Source organism: Sciurus vulgaris (genome assembly GCF_902686455.1).
Source record: "Sciurus vulgaris genome assembly, chromosome: 2".
Lineage (NCBI taxonomy): Eukaryota > Metazoa > Chordata > Mammalia > Rodentia > Sciuridae > Sciurus > Sciurus vulgaris.
Window position 1 is genome coordinate 31,939,217 of NC_136462.1, and position 14,132 is coordinate 31,953,348.

Genomic DNA, 14,132 nt, shown 5'->3' on the forward strand with positions numbered 1-14,132 from the left:
GATTAATGAAAACACTGGCCCTAACTGTCAGGAATCCCCCCAGTCATGCTCCGCAGATCAGTAACACCAGACTTTCCAAAAGCCCTGGGAAGCCCCGTTTATGAATGTAAAAACAAATACTGACCTTCTAGAACACACTATAAACTAAGAGTCATGAAATAGGTCATGACTTTTGATCTAAGCATTCTAAATTTTGCTATTAATGGAAAATAAGATACCATGTAATTAAATTCTAGTACATAATCCACATAGAATACTACGCAACCTTCAAAATTGACAATGACAACGTATTATGGCACAGATTAATGTTGAGGAGAAAGATGACAGGGAGGCATAAAATAGGATGCACACTATGATTACCCAAGAGGTTAGCATATCGTATACTTCTGATATAAATCAGAAGACTGGAAGAAAACAGACTCAAATGCTAACTTAAGTCATCTGTGCATCGTAGGAATATATGAGTTTTTTTTTCCTCTCCAATTTATGCTCAGAGTCTTTTGAAAATGAACTATTACTCTTAAAATGGAAAACAACTATTTTTTCAAAGGAAAGGAAGAAAGAAAATTGGTTGGCAGAAAGCTCAGCTTTACCAATATCTTACCATATGAGTTTGAGAACTAAAAATGTTTATGTTTTCTCGCTTCAGAGTCCTCATGTGAAGAATGAGGCTATAATTACACCATGTGCATCTTCTATATGTAGGACAGGCAGCCCCCGCTCAACCATGGCTTGACTTAGGAGTTTTCAACTTTAGGACAATGTAAAAGAGGTGCACGTTCGGTTGAAAACGTCCTTTGAGTTGTGCCCTTTTCCCAGGGTAGCAGCAAGTAGCACTACTGCCCTGTGGGTCCGGGCAGTGGCACAAGTCTTAGCTCCAGTGGGCCACCCCACCTGGGGTGGAGGGCGGGGGACAACTGAGACCCTGCAGTTGCTGCCTTGCCACAGTAGGGTGGAGGCACTGAATGCATTTTTATTTAGCATATTTTCAATTTACAATAGCCTTACAGGAACATAACCCCACCATAAGTCGATGAGCACCTGTATTATAAAATATACTATATTATAAATATACGACTCCTTTTCCTACATAGCATCTGTTATCTAGAATGATTTCTTGGCTCATTTCCACTGGGCCAAATCCAACCCTTTCTAAAAGACACAATTAAAGTCTTCAAATTTCTTCCTCCTCTGTAAGTTGCACTGTCCACATCAATTCTCTGATAATTATTTACAAACAGCTTTGATATTATTTTGTTTACATAATCTGATTTCTTCCAAAAAGCTGCAGGCCTTCAAATAAAGTAAACATAGATTTAAATACCGATACCAGCACTTTATGCCAGTATTTACTCCCTGCAATTCTGTTTCCTCATCTATAATATATGGGGAACAACATCTACCTAACAAGCTATTCTGGTGATTAAGTGGTTCAATATGTGTACAGTACATACCACAGTATCTGGGACATTTATTATGGCCCATAAATGCTTATTTTCTTCCTTAATCCTGCAGCACTCTTGGTCTCCCCAATTACATTGAAGGTTGTCTAGGATAGAAACTGCATACTATGCTATTTTTTTATTCCCCATACAGTGCTTTGTGAGAAGCCAATGTTCAATAAATATATTATCTGTTGATTTGATTTTTGCAAGAAGCACTAAGATTCAGGCAGAGATAGACTAGAAATTGTTATGGGGTGAATCAATTTCCCCAAAAAGATATGATAAGTCCTAACCCCTGTTACCTATGTGCATGACCTTACTTGGAAATGGGGTTTTGTGGATTTAATTAATTAAGATGAGGTTGTACTGGAATCGGGGTGGTGGGGGTCAAATCCAATGATTGTGTCCGTAGGAAGACATGGAGGTAGATACGCAGGGAAGAAGGCAAAGATTGGAACAAGGAAAGAACCTATAGGCCAAGGAACACTAAGGATCTCTGACAACTACAAAAAGGTAGGAAGGGGCAGGGAAGGATTCCTACCTAGAACCTTCAGAAAGAGAAAGGCCCTGCCACACCTTGAACTATGAGAACACATTTCTCTTGCTTTGAACCATAGTTTATGGTGATTTGTTATCGTACCCTAGGAAACTAACACAGAAGTGTTCAGAAATGCTGTACCAATAGGTGGATACAAGCTACTTCCTGTTTTCCAGAACTAAAAAGCTTCCTGGAGCCAGGTAAGATTTCTTCCAGGTAAAGCATTTGTTCACATCCATTTCATACTAGAGCTGTTTTCCTGGATATATTTGCCCTTTGTATAGTTCTGTGGAACAAGGTTGGGTGAATAAATGCCATCGTTACTGTGGCAACATTATGCCCAGTGTCATCCTCCTCCTGCTGCTTTCCCTAGTGACTGGCACCATCAGCCAAATAGGCATAAATCCTGGCCATAACCCTTTGATCCTTCTCTCTCATCCTCAACCTAAAATTAATCACATGCCAATTCTATTTTCTAAATATACTTAAAGTTTCTCTCACTCTTCTTCATCTCTATCACCACCACCTTAAATCAATAATGTTCAGGAAATATCTTTCCTAAAACATTAAAAGAGCAAACTGAGACTGTAAGAGACAGGCCCATCTTCTTTCAAGTCAATGTTCTTGGATTCTTACTTCCGGTAACAGCTACCTAGATACTTCAGAATAACCTCCCTCCTCCGAGCAATCAGGAAGGCTGAAAGATATTATGTTAAATATGTTTGAAGGCATCCAAGAGCAACCAAGGGAGTAAGAATTTGTGAGGACATGATCTGAAAGAAGAAAGCTAGGAAGGTGAGCCTGACAATTTGAGCTGTCTTTTCCTCTCAAAGGTATCACCAATTTTTTAAAGCAAAAGGCATAACTGAAAAGTTGAACAGAGACTTTAGCAGTCTCATGGAGCAAAAATTAGAGGTCAGAGTGCCCCAAGGAGAGAAGCCTGAATGAACACCTAGGTTTTGATTGGAACCAGAGGACTTCCTACAAAGAAAAAAGGTGATCTGGAAATATATAGTCCTAATAAGAACTAAAGATCAGCTACCATACCTGACTAGATTAAGGTAACCTGTCCTCATTTTAACTGACTGATAAATTTCTAAAAACTAAATCCTTTCAGAAGTAAGATAACATTCCCTTAGAGCTTCAAATTCTCTCTCCAATGTCAGTTGTATAAACAATGCCCAGAACTTCAAAAAAAGTAACTAGAAATATGAATAACAGAGAGATAATTTTAACAGTCTAGCAAGTAACAAAGATTTTGAAGTATCAAACAGAGACTTTAAAATAACTATGATTTTCATGTTTTAGGAATTAAGTGACAAAATAGAGAATTTTGGCAGAAAACTGAAAGCTATAATAAAAGAATTAAATGGAAATCTTAGAACTCTAAAAAGCAATAACTAAGGTTACAAATTCAATGGGATGGATTTAACTACAGATTATCTAATCAGTTGAAGGGAGAATTAGTGATGTGGAGAACAAGTCCCTGGAAAATGCACATATTGAAACACAAAACAACAAATGAATTGAAAATACAGAAAGAGCATGAGGGGAATTTGAAATTCAGAGGTAAAGTCATAACATATACATAGAGTTCCAAGAACAGACAAAAAAACTAGGCATAAACAATATTAAAATTTAAAAGTTAGTGACTGAGAAATTTTGAAGCACCTAATGAAAAAGTGCTATGAGCTCTAAGGAGAGAAAGAAAGAAAGAGGCGGGGGGGAGGAGGGAGGGAGGGAAGGAGGAAGGAAGGAAGGAAGGAAGGGAGGGAGGGAGGGAGGGAGGGAGAAAAATTACAACTCAGTAAAATTGTTGAAAACAAAGTAAAATAAATCTAAAAATCTGTAAAAGGGAAAAACATTACATTCAAAAAAGCGACAATAAAACTTCTAGTTAATCTCCCAACAGAAACAACAGAGGCCAAGAACAATGATAGGTATCAACGTATAGAAAGAAACAACTGACTGACAATATAGAATTCTGTATCAAGGAAAAAACATTTTTAAAAAGGAAGATGAAATACAGGCATTTTAGACAAAAACTGAGCAAATTTACCTTTGGCAAATCTACCCTAAAGAAATTCTTTCGGTGGTTCTTTATTTTTTTATTTATTTTTTATTGTAAACAAATGGGATACATGTTGTTTCTCTGCTTGTACATGGCATAAAGGCATACCATTTCTGTAATCATAAATTTACAAAGAGTAATGTTGTTTGATTCATTCTGTTATTTTTTCCCTTCCCCCCACCCCTCCCACCCCTCTTTACCCTCTATACAGTACTTCCTTCCTCCATACTTGCCCCCCTCCCTAACCCTAACACTAACCCTTCCCTCCCCCCCATTATGTGTCATCCTCCACTTATTAGCGATATCATTCGTCCTTTGGCTTTTTGAGATTGGCTTATCTCACTTAGCACGATATTCTCCAATTTCATCCATTTGCCTGCAAATGCCATAATTTTATCATTCTTTATGGCTGAGTAATATTCCATTGTATATATATACCACAGTTTCTTTATCCACTCATCAATTGAAGGACATCTAGGTTGGTTCTACAGTCTGGCTATTGTGAATTGAGCAGCTATGAACATTGATGTGGCTGTATCTCTGTAGTATGCTGATTTTAAGTCCTTTGGGTATAGGCCAAGGAGTGGGATAGCTGGGTCAAACTTGGAGGGTCCATTCCAAGTTTTCTAAGGAATCTCCACACTGCTTTCCAGAGTGGTTGCACTAATTTGCAGCTCCACCAGCAATGTATGAGTGTACCTTTCTCCCCACATCCTCGCCAACACCTGTTGTTGCTCGTATTCTTGATAATCGCCATTCTAATTGGGGTGAGATGGAATCTTAGGGTGGTTTTGATTTGCATTTCTCTTATTACTAGAGATGTTGAACATTTTTCCATATGTTTGTAGATTGCTTGTAGATCTTCTTCTGTGAAGTGTCTATTCATTTCCTTAGCCCATTTGTCGACTGGATTATTTGAATTCTTGGAGTAGAGTTTTTTGAGTTCTTTATAGATTCTGGAGATTAGTGCTCTATCTGAAGTATGATTGGCAAAGATATTCTCCCACTCTGTAGGCTCTTTCTTCGCATTGCTGATAGTTTCCTTTGCTGAGAGAAAGCTTTTTAGTTTGAATCTATCCCAGTGGTTGATTCTAGCTTTTATTTCTTGTGCTATGGGAGTCCTGTTAAGGAAGTCTGATCCTAGACCAACAAGGTGAAGATTTGGACCTACTTTTTCTTCTATAATCTGCAGGGTCTCTGGTCTGATTCCGAGGTCCTTAATCCATTTTGAGTTTAGTTTCGTGCATGGTGAGAGATATGGGTTTAGTTTCATTCTGTTGCATATGGATTTCCAATTCTCCCAGCACCATTTGTTGAAGAGGCTATCTTTTCTCCATTGCATATTTTTGGCACCTTTGTCTAGTATGAGAAAATTGTATTTATTTGGGTTTGTGTATAGGTGGTTCTTTAGACACAAGAAAAATGACCCCAGATATGAGCACTGAGATGTATAAAAGAATGAATGGAAAAGATTGTTTCTGAGCAAATCTATATAACTATGATATTTAACAGATAAAATGAAATTTTAATTTAAAAAATGACAAACTCTTGCAAGTTAATATATATATATTTTTTTCACCCTGACCATATCACAGAATATCAATAGATATCTTCCTTTTCAAGACAATCATTAAATCTATCAGAACAGAGACCCAATAAACTGTGGCATCATTCCAAATAGGAATCCTATCCCACTATAATTACTTAACTAGCTGTCTTTCAATGGATATTTCCTTGCATTCTTTTGATATTATTGACCACGGGGCAATCGATATTCTTCTGGAGTGGGTACATGTCTATGTCTCTCTCTTTGCATATGTTTTCCATCACCTCACTGGAATACATTTTTAGACTTGAGAACTCAGATCAAAAAGTTTGTTCATCTCCTCTTTTCATTTGTATGGCAAACTAACAGAATCTTTAAAAATAATCCTCCTACTTCCCATGATTTTAAAGCTTACTTATTTTTCCTTTCACAGCTATCTATTGGTTTTTAATTTTTCCTCTTGTTCAAAACTGTGCCAATAGGGAACTTACTCTTTGGTCATTCAAGTTCTCCCCTGAAAAGGAGTGTCAATACCAAGATAAACTGCCAATATGCAAAATCCTGCACTCTTTGAAGTGAAAAGAGGGAAAAAATTGGAAAGATGAAATGAAGCCTTAAACAGACCAAAGGCTTTTCAAATTAGAAAGTTATACTCAAGGAAATACATCATATTAAACCACACTGAACAAGTCCCCACTCTAAAAATACCCTCCCTTTCATCTGCGGATACCAATACCACTGGCCTGGGACTTGACTGCCTGCCTGTGTCCTGCCAACCAAGATAATATGATGGGAAGCTTTTCTTCCAGCAAATCTAATCCTGGGAGAAAAGGAAAACAGAACAGTTTTTTCCTAAGGCAATAATTTTTTTTTTTAAAAACTTCAAAAAATTTAATGAAAGGAATCTTAAAAAACGCAGTCTGAACAATTAAGTGAGTTACCCCAAACACCTCTGAAGTTAGTTCTTGGGAATTTTATTTAATGTTAAAAAAGGAAAGAGCAAGCCATAAATATTCAAGACCAAAGAAGCATTTGTTTTAAGCATTCTGACTTACCTGTTTTTAAAGTTTTGTCTGGGCTAACATTATAAACAGAATTAAAGAATAACAAAGGAGGTTGAGAAAGAATAGAAAGATAATAATGTAGATTTTTTTATTCTTTATTATGAAAACCCTAGAAGGTTATAACTGAAGAATATTTTTGAGATCACCACCCTCACTTTGCAAATGACAGAGTTGGACTTAACAAAAAGTAGAAACAACTTCAGAGCCAAACGTGAGCTAGTACGTGTTGTCAGAGTAAATACCCAGGTATCTTGGTGCAGCTATGTACTCTTAGAACAACACTCTTAACTCACATACATGTAGGGAGAAGAAGGCTAGACAATCAGCTCTACAGGCTTGTGGTTCAAAACTTTGTCCCAGGAGACTGAGAACTCCCAGTAATAACATAGTGAAAAGACTCCTCGTCTTTCCTCCTCAGTACTGCAAATCCTCCCTACAGTTTATCAGTCACCAAGTCCTATTGATTCTTCCTCCAACACATCTCTCAAACATTCCCCCTCATCTATATTACCACTGCCATCAACAATAGATGTGATTTGTCCTTACCTGATTCCCATAAAATCTTGAAAATGTTCTTCTGACTATAATCCCACCATTTCTTTTACCCTCTTTCCACACTGAACTCCATCCACACTGATCACCTCATGAACCTCCACAATGGACCCCCCACATTGACTTCCCTACTTCAAGTCCCATTCTTCAGGTTGAACATATAACTTTCCTGCCTCAAATTAGGAGACACAATCATTAAACCACACTGAACAAGTCCCCACTCTAAAAATACCCTCCCTTTCACCAGTGGATACCAATAACAGGGCCTCAATGGTTTCCCTTTGCTTGTGGGATAATCCTGCATGAGTCAGAATCTTATCAGCAAACAGATGGTAGACATAATACAGCCTAATTCACAGAAGATTTACTTCCAAAAGGACCAACTATAGAGAAGGAACAAGGGTAGACAGGAACCATAAAGGAACACTCAGAAAATCCTATCTAGTGGAAGTAGAACCATATATAGTGGAGTCTTCCTCAGTGGTTCACAATGATTTCCTGGATTCCAGTGAATCCTGCTGTTAGTTCTCATCTAGGGCTGGACCCAGTGATGGGATATCTTGTCCAAGATTGTTTATAAAAGACTGTGACTGCCATCACCCACACCCCTTCTCTGCCTCTTCTCACTGATGAAACAAGTGGACACTCTGTGGACAGGACATGTGGCAAGGAACTGAGAGTGACCACTAGCCAACAGCTAGTGTGGAACTGCGGTCATCACTCCAATAGCTTTTGAGGAACTTAATCCAGTCAATGACCTCAGGAGCAAGCTTAGAAGTGGACTTTTCCCCAACTGAGACTTCAGATGAAACTGAGATTCCAGTCGACATCTTGACTGTAGTCTTTTGAGAGATGATGAGACACACTGCACCTGTGTCACTAACCCACAGAACTGACCTAAGGGATCTTCTGCTTAAATCCTGCATTTCGAGGTAATCTGTTACACAGCAAGAGATAACCAATATGAACTGGGGCTACCTTAGGGCCCAAAGGATGAGTAGAGGAAAAGGAAAGCTGTCAAAAACCAGAAGAGGAGAGCGGTCTACCCCGAGAGGATTAGTGACCTTCAGTCAAGGGATACAGCCAGTACAAGACCTTGCAGAGAGAGCACCAAAGAAGAAACCCTCCCGCTTCTCCCCAGATGTCTATGGAAACCAGAGGTTTTCGGAGCCCTGCAGATGTAGTACACATGGCTCGGTTTTCTGGAGCAAATGAGAGCATGCAGAGGCACAAAGGAAAGACATCTGTGTAGCGTCCAAACTCCTTGGCAGGAAGCATGGTGTCTTTCATGCTCTGGCCCTCATCTACCTATCCAGCTTTATTTCTCAACCCTTTGTCATAGAAACCTAGATCCCTGGAAAGAGTCACATGAAGTTCCCAGTACTCAGTACAAAACATCACAGCTCTGCCCCTTCGCCTGTGTCAATCTTTAGGCTGCTCAGACTTTTCTCCCTTCTCCACCATGTCAATTCCCATTCATCTTTTAAGAATGAAGGTAACTGCCAAATCCTCCAATGTTTTCTCTAACATAACCCTCCTATGCTGGTGTGGATCTAGGACCCTTCTGTCTCCTCCCAGACTCCTTAGCTTACCTCTGCCAACACTGAAATTGTCTAGTCACCCATCTTTCCTCTGTTGGCTTATGGACTCATTCAAAACTCAGTCCTTAAATTGCATTCCTAACATCTAGCAATGTGATGACATCAATATCCTTTTGCTGGATAAATGGTTTCTGATTCTCATCCTGCCTTGATCACCAGGATTTGCAGGTTCCCAGACTGCCTTCTATGATTTTTAAGATGGTCTTATTTCTGACTTCCGCCATCCCCCCTCCTTGCTACATACCCCTGCCTCTGAAACTAAAACAGCATTACTTTCTGGAAGTGTCTATACTAGCTTCTGCCCAGGACTTTGAGGGTTCTCAAATATTAGGAAAAGAGATCTTGGGATATCAGGACAAAAGAAAGTTTAGACTCAAATTCCAGTAAAAAAGAAGTCAATAATTAGAAACTAGCAGGTAAAGGAAGTCATCAAAAACAAAGCTATGGAATTATCCCATGATATACCAGAACGTTGACTTTTTCTTCTTCTTTTAAATCCCCTAATTCATCCACAATGCTGTGTGTTATTGACAATGTACAGTGGTGCTATTTAAGTACTGTTGCTTCTGTCTATATAACATAAGCCTACTACTGCATAATAATTGTACAAATGTCATAGATGTTATTAGTAAGTCAAAGACACCAGTTGCCACCAAGGAAACAGCTTGGTGAACTTTCACTGTTGAGTGTTAAATCATCACAATTAACTTTAATTTCCCTCCAATACCTGATTAAATCTGGTTGTGTATCAATGCAATTTAGGTTATCTATATCTGCCTAAAATATTTCTGAAAATGTTCAAATGATCTCTGGACATGTGTACCATCTCACAGCATTGTTTTGATATCAATCATAAATTTCTGAGGAGACTAAAAATTTATAGAATGCGACTTTGAAAGCATTGTAGAAAGGTATTTGCACATTATTTAAATCAATTCCCTCATGTTACAAAAGATAAAGTGAAGCTGAAATAATATTTTATTTATTAGGTCAGTGGTGGGTACATGGAGTGCATATTTTATTCTTCTTTCTACCTTATGTGGACACTGAATGTACTCTTTTTGTGTAAAGCATTTCATAATTGGCAAGGAAGGAGGGAAAGAATGCAAAAGGGAGAAAGACAAAACAAGAAACAGGGACAGGAAGTTCAAGTTCCCCATCAGAGAGCCAAAGCAGTAGGAACCAAAGCTGGGATCAACCACCCAAAGGCCCCAGCCCTGCTCAGCATTTTCCAACACAGACTACTGCCTCCTGACCCCAACCCAGGTCAAGGTAAGCTTCCATCCACCATCTAAGAGCCCCGAGTTCTACTAAATCAAATTACCAGTCTAGCTAGAAATTTGTCCAGAGACGTTGTTAACAATACTCAGAGAAAAATCAAACAAAATCAGAAAGCAATCTACTCTCATTCAAAAAGAAAAAATTCCTAGTTATAGAAGGGAGTACATATTTTAGAAAATATTTACCCAAGAAATAAGAAGACCAGTGGGTAGATTGCAACTTCAACATGACAGATAAGAGACGTTAACCTAGGTCACATCCCTGAGGGTTAGCATCAAAGCCAAAGATCTACTGCAAAATATTTTCATTTATTTGACTTAGCCAATGGTTGCTGAGCTCTGACAATGTGGCCATGGTACTTTGTGGCTGATAACAAGGAGGCTCCATTGGATCTACAAAGAACTCTGACCCTTGCATGCCCGCGCCCTGGATGGTTGTGGCCTCACTGGGCAATTGCTGGGGAGCCTGAAGCAAGTTATTCATTCTCTCCATACTTTTCAGTATGTAAAACAAGGGTGTTAACTAGAAAATCGATAAGAAAAAGCTACCAAAATCCCTTGCTTCTAGCACTACGACAAGAGCTCCTTTCTTCTGCACCCAAAGAGGTCTATGAATAATTCTGAAATAAAATATCCAATTAAAAACACCTACTTCCCCATGACTTTGTGACACATACTATACCCAGAGATTATAACAAAAACTAAAAATGCTTTTCAAACTTAGTTGGGCTCCAAATTTCTCCTAGGACAGCTTTAAAGTCAGATTTCTATGACTCAGCCCAGACCTATTAAATAAAAATACCTTGAGGGGGGGGTCCTTTGAGGATTAATGCTCTTATAAAGGACCCCTAAATGATCATTTCAGATATTGTCACTATACTGGGCAATTCAATGACCCAGGATCCTTAGCATCTAGGAATATGAAAAAGGTTGACAGGTCTGGGTGTCTTAATGAATAATTAAGGTTTCTTTTTTAAATAGATCATGAATGTGACCAATACATTTTTCATACACACCTCCAATCTAAAATGTGAATATGAAGGATGAAAAACTAAATGAGAAAGTCTGCTCAAGTCAATAAATAAATCATGCCTTGGGAAAGTACAACTTCTCACAGTTAATGACATGAAAACATGAAAAGAAAACGAAGACTGTTCTGACAACTGTGGGCCTAAGAATCCCACCCATCATTACTCATGTGTCAGAAGGTCGCCGTCCTAAATGGTGCTTGAAAGTGACCACAACCACTGTTGACAAGAATGTCTTGCGTATTTCAAAAGAGCTGGAAGAGAGGATTTTGAATGTTTTGCCACAGAGCAATGATCAATGTTCGAGATAAAGGATATGCTAATTACTGTGATTTGAGCATTTCCTAAACTGTACATCTATCGAAACATCACATTGTATCCCACACATTTGTACAATTATTATGTCAATTAAAAATTAGAAAAATGAAACATTATGAACATAATCATCTCACTTATTATTCAGAAGTTTGCCCAGATGCTCTATTTCTCTAATTTGGCTTTTTAAATGTTAGCCTCCGAATCAACACAACTCAGCCCAAGCAAAACTTTCATACTGAAAACGTTGGAGACAAGAGAAGGAAGCAAAAAACAAGAGAAAGAAAATAAGAATTAAAGTGCAATTTTCAAAAAGGCAAATTTTAGTCACAGTTACCTAAGATAACTTTTTATTTTATCACATAAAATAAATTTTATTTTATCACAGCCTTATTTTATCACATAAAGACCTTTTTACCTAAGGTAACTGTGGGTTTGATTTTATAGGCTACAAATTTTAAAAAATTATCACAGAGATAAACTATCACTTCCATAGAAAATGCTTTGAATTGACTTTGCTTTCAAGATTGAACCCTGCCTGATAGCTCCAGGTTAACTTCCTAGCATGGGTGTTACGTTCTTGGTTATAGCCCAAGGCCTGGAAGCGCTGGAAGTAGGAAACCACGTGACCATCCCACAGTTCAGGTATACCCGTAGGTCCAGTAAGGCAGATTAACCAGGTTTGAAATGGTTCTAGGGCCTGGACACTGTGCAACTTTTCTTTCCAATAAATGGGACAGATGTAATGAATTGCTTAGAGAGGAATTAATTTAGCAAGGAACACAAACACACACATACCCCTGCAAAAGTGTGTCCCCAAGGAAGCAAGATACTTTTTCATTACTAATGGCCATATCTCTAAAGAACTACAGCAATTGATATGTTTGTTTCTAAATTCAAAAAACCAAAGAGAGAAAATCACCAAACTGTAAGAAGATTTTTCCTTTCAACATAATACCAAATACTCTAGCAGAAAGGTGTTTTAATTGTTATGATCTTTATATTTCCTATTAACCTTTAATAATCCACGGACTTGCAATCCCCTACATAATAGAAAATATTTTTATTGTTTTCTTGTGTCTTAAGAAAACACACTATATAAATTTCCTTTGGTCAACTATTAACAGCATCGATATTTATACGTTCCAAAATTTATTTTCTCTCTAAGGGTCACTGTCTCTATAAAACTCACAGATAAAAAGAAATATTCATTATGCACCATGTTATGGCCAAGTAGCATTAAGATACCTCATTCACAGTATCTACAGAGTGAATAAACTCCCAATAACCTTCTCTCCTTTTTTTGCTTTTATATATGAAAGACTTGAGGATCAAATAACTTAAGGTCACAATGTCAGAATGTGGTAAAGTTGGAATTTTAACCCAGGCCTAACTCCAAAGCCCAGGCTGCTATTAGCCTGGTGCAGGGTCTCCTGAGTTGGGGTGGAGAAGGAAACAATAAATAAACGTCTATTATTCTGTATGCTTCACTGATTGCTCAGCTCCATTAATCTAATTTTTTCCTTACTATGATTTAATAAACATCCTTTTAGAGATGGGTTAACTCAGCTTTCAAATTAAGCAAAAAAGTACAGAATTTTATATACAAAGAAAGGATAACATGAGAGTTCCATTTTTACAAAGAAAAGAGAAAAATTGCCAAGTTCATCATTGTCCATATGATTAACATAAATTCAACACAGTTGCAGAATGATCAAAACCCAGCTGGCAACTCTGATGTTTAGTGAAATGAATCAACATTAACTAATTTCCCTTATTAATGTATAGAATCATTAGGTCACATTTTCACGAACATGTGAAGGAATTATTTCCTTAAGTATAACATGTGCAAAAGTAACTTCTTGTGCCATTTATCCTTCTTTTAAAAACATATTCTCCTGAATTCCCTATTTAAATTCACAGCATCGACGTCTATCACCCAAGGTCAAAAATCTAGTCATCTTTGACCGTCTTGCCTCCTAATTCCATATTCATTCAGTTTCAAGTCATTTTTAATTCAGACTCTTCACTCCTTCTGATCAGTGCCTCTCGATTCTAATGGGAATTGCCCGGGCTAGATTAGCGTCTTCCTTGCCCTTTTCACAGACACAGAAACACCCTTCCCAGAGCCTGCACCCTATCTTGATAACAATCCGTTCGGCACACTGGAGAGAGACTCTTAAACCCAAAGACGTGGATTGGATTGTACAACTCTCAGCACACAAGTTCCTCGTGATTAAACTGCCCAGAACTCTAAAATCTGGCTTTGTCCAGCCTCGTTTTGCAAAATCTCACCTCTGTTTACTCCTTGTTTTTATCCTCTGCCCAAACTAACACTTTTCTGGTGGCCGTTCACTTCCTATAACTCTGTGCCTTTGCTGAACAGATCAAATCACCTGCAACATGCTTCCTCCCTCTGCTTTCCCCATTTAGCAGTCCCACACATCTTTTAATTCCAAGTCCAAAGACCACTCCTCCATGAGCCCATCCTGACCTGGGAAGCTGGGAGAAGTCCCCTCTTCCTTTGAGATGATGTAACACTCCACTCAGACCTCTGGTATAGAAAATTAACATTCAGACTCTATTGCAGTTGTGTGTATATTTTCTGTCTCCTGCCACCTATAAGCAACTAATGCAGGCATACTCCCGTATCCCCACAGCACACAGTCCATATTTTGTACATACTATGAGT

General features: G+C 38.2%; 1 protein-coding gene and 1 long non-coding RNA gene across 11 annotated transcripts in view; one reads left to right on the forward strand and one right to left on the reverse strand.

Moving 5' to 3' along the window:
- The window catches only part of RGS6 (regulator of G protein signaling 6), a 560,790-nt gene that overhangs the window by 522,534 nt on the left and 24,124 nt on the right, over positions 1-14,132 (reverse strand). The gene's annotated exons all lie outside the window — the stretch shown is intronic.
- On the forward strand, positions 3,838-6,464 carry LOC306654783. Its single transcript, XR_013762059.1, has 2 exons — positions 3,838-4,075; positions 5,454-6,464. It is a non-coding gene; the product is annotated as an uncharacterized lncRNA (long non-coding RNA).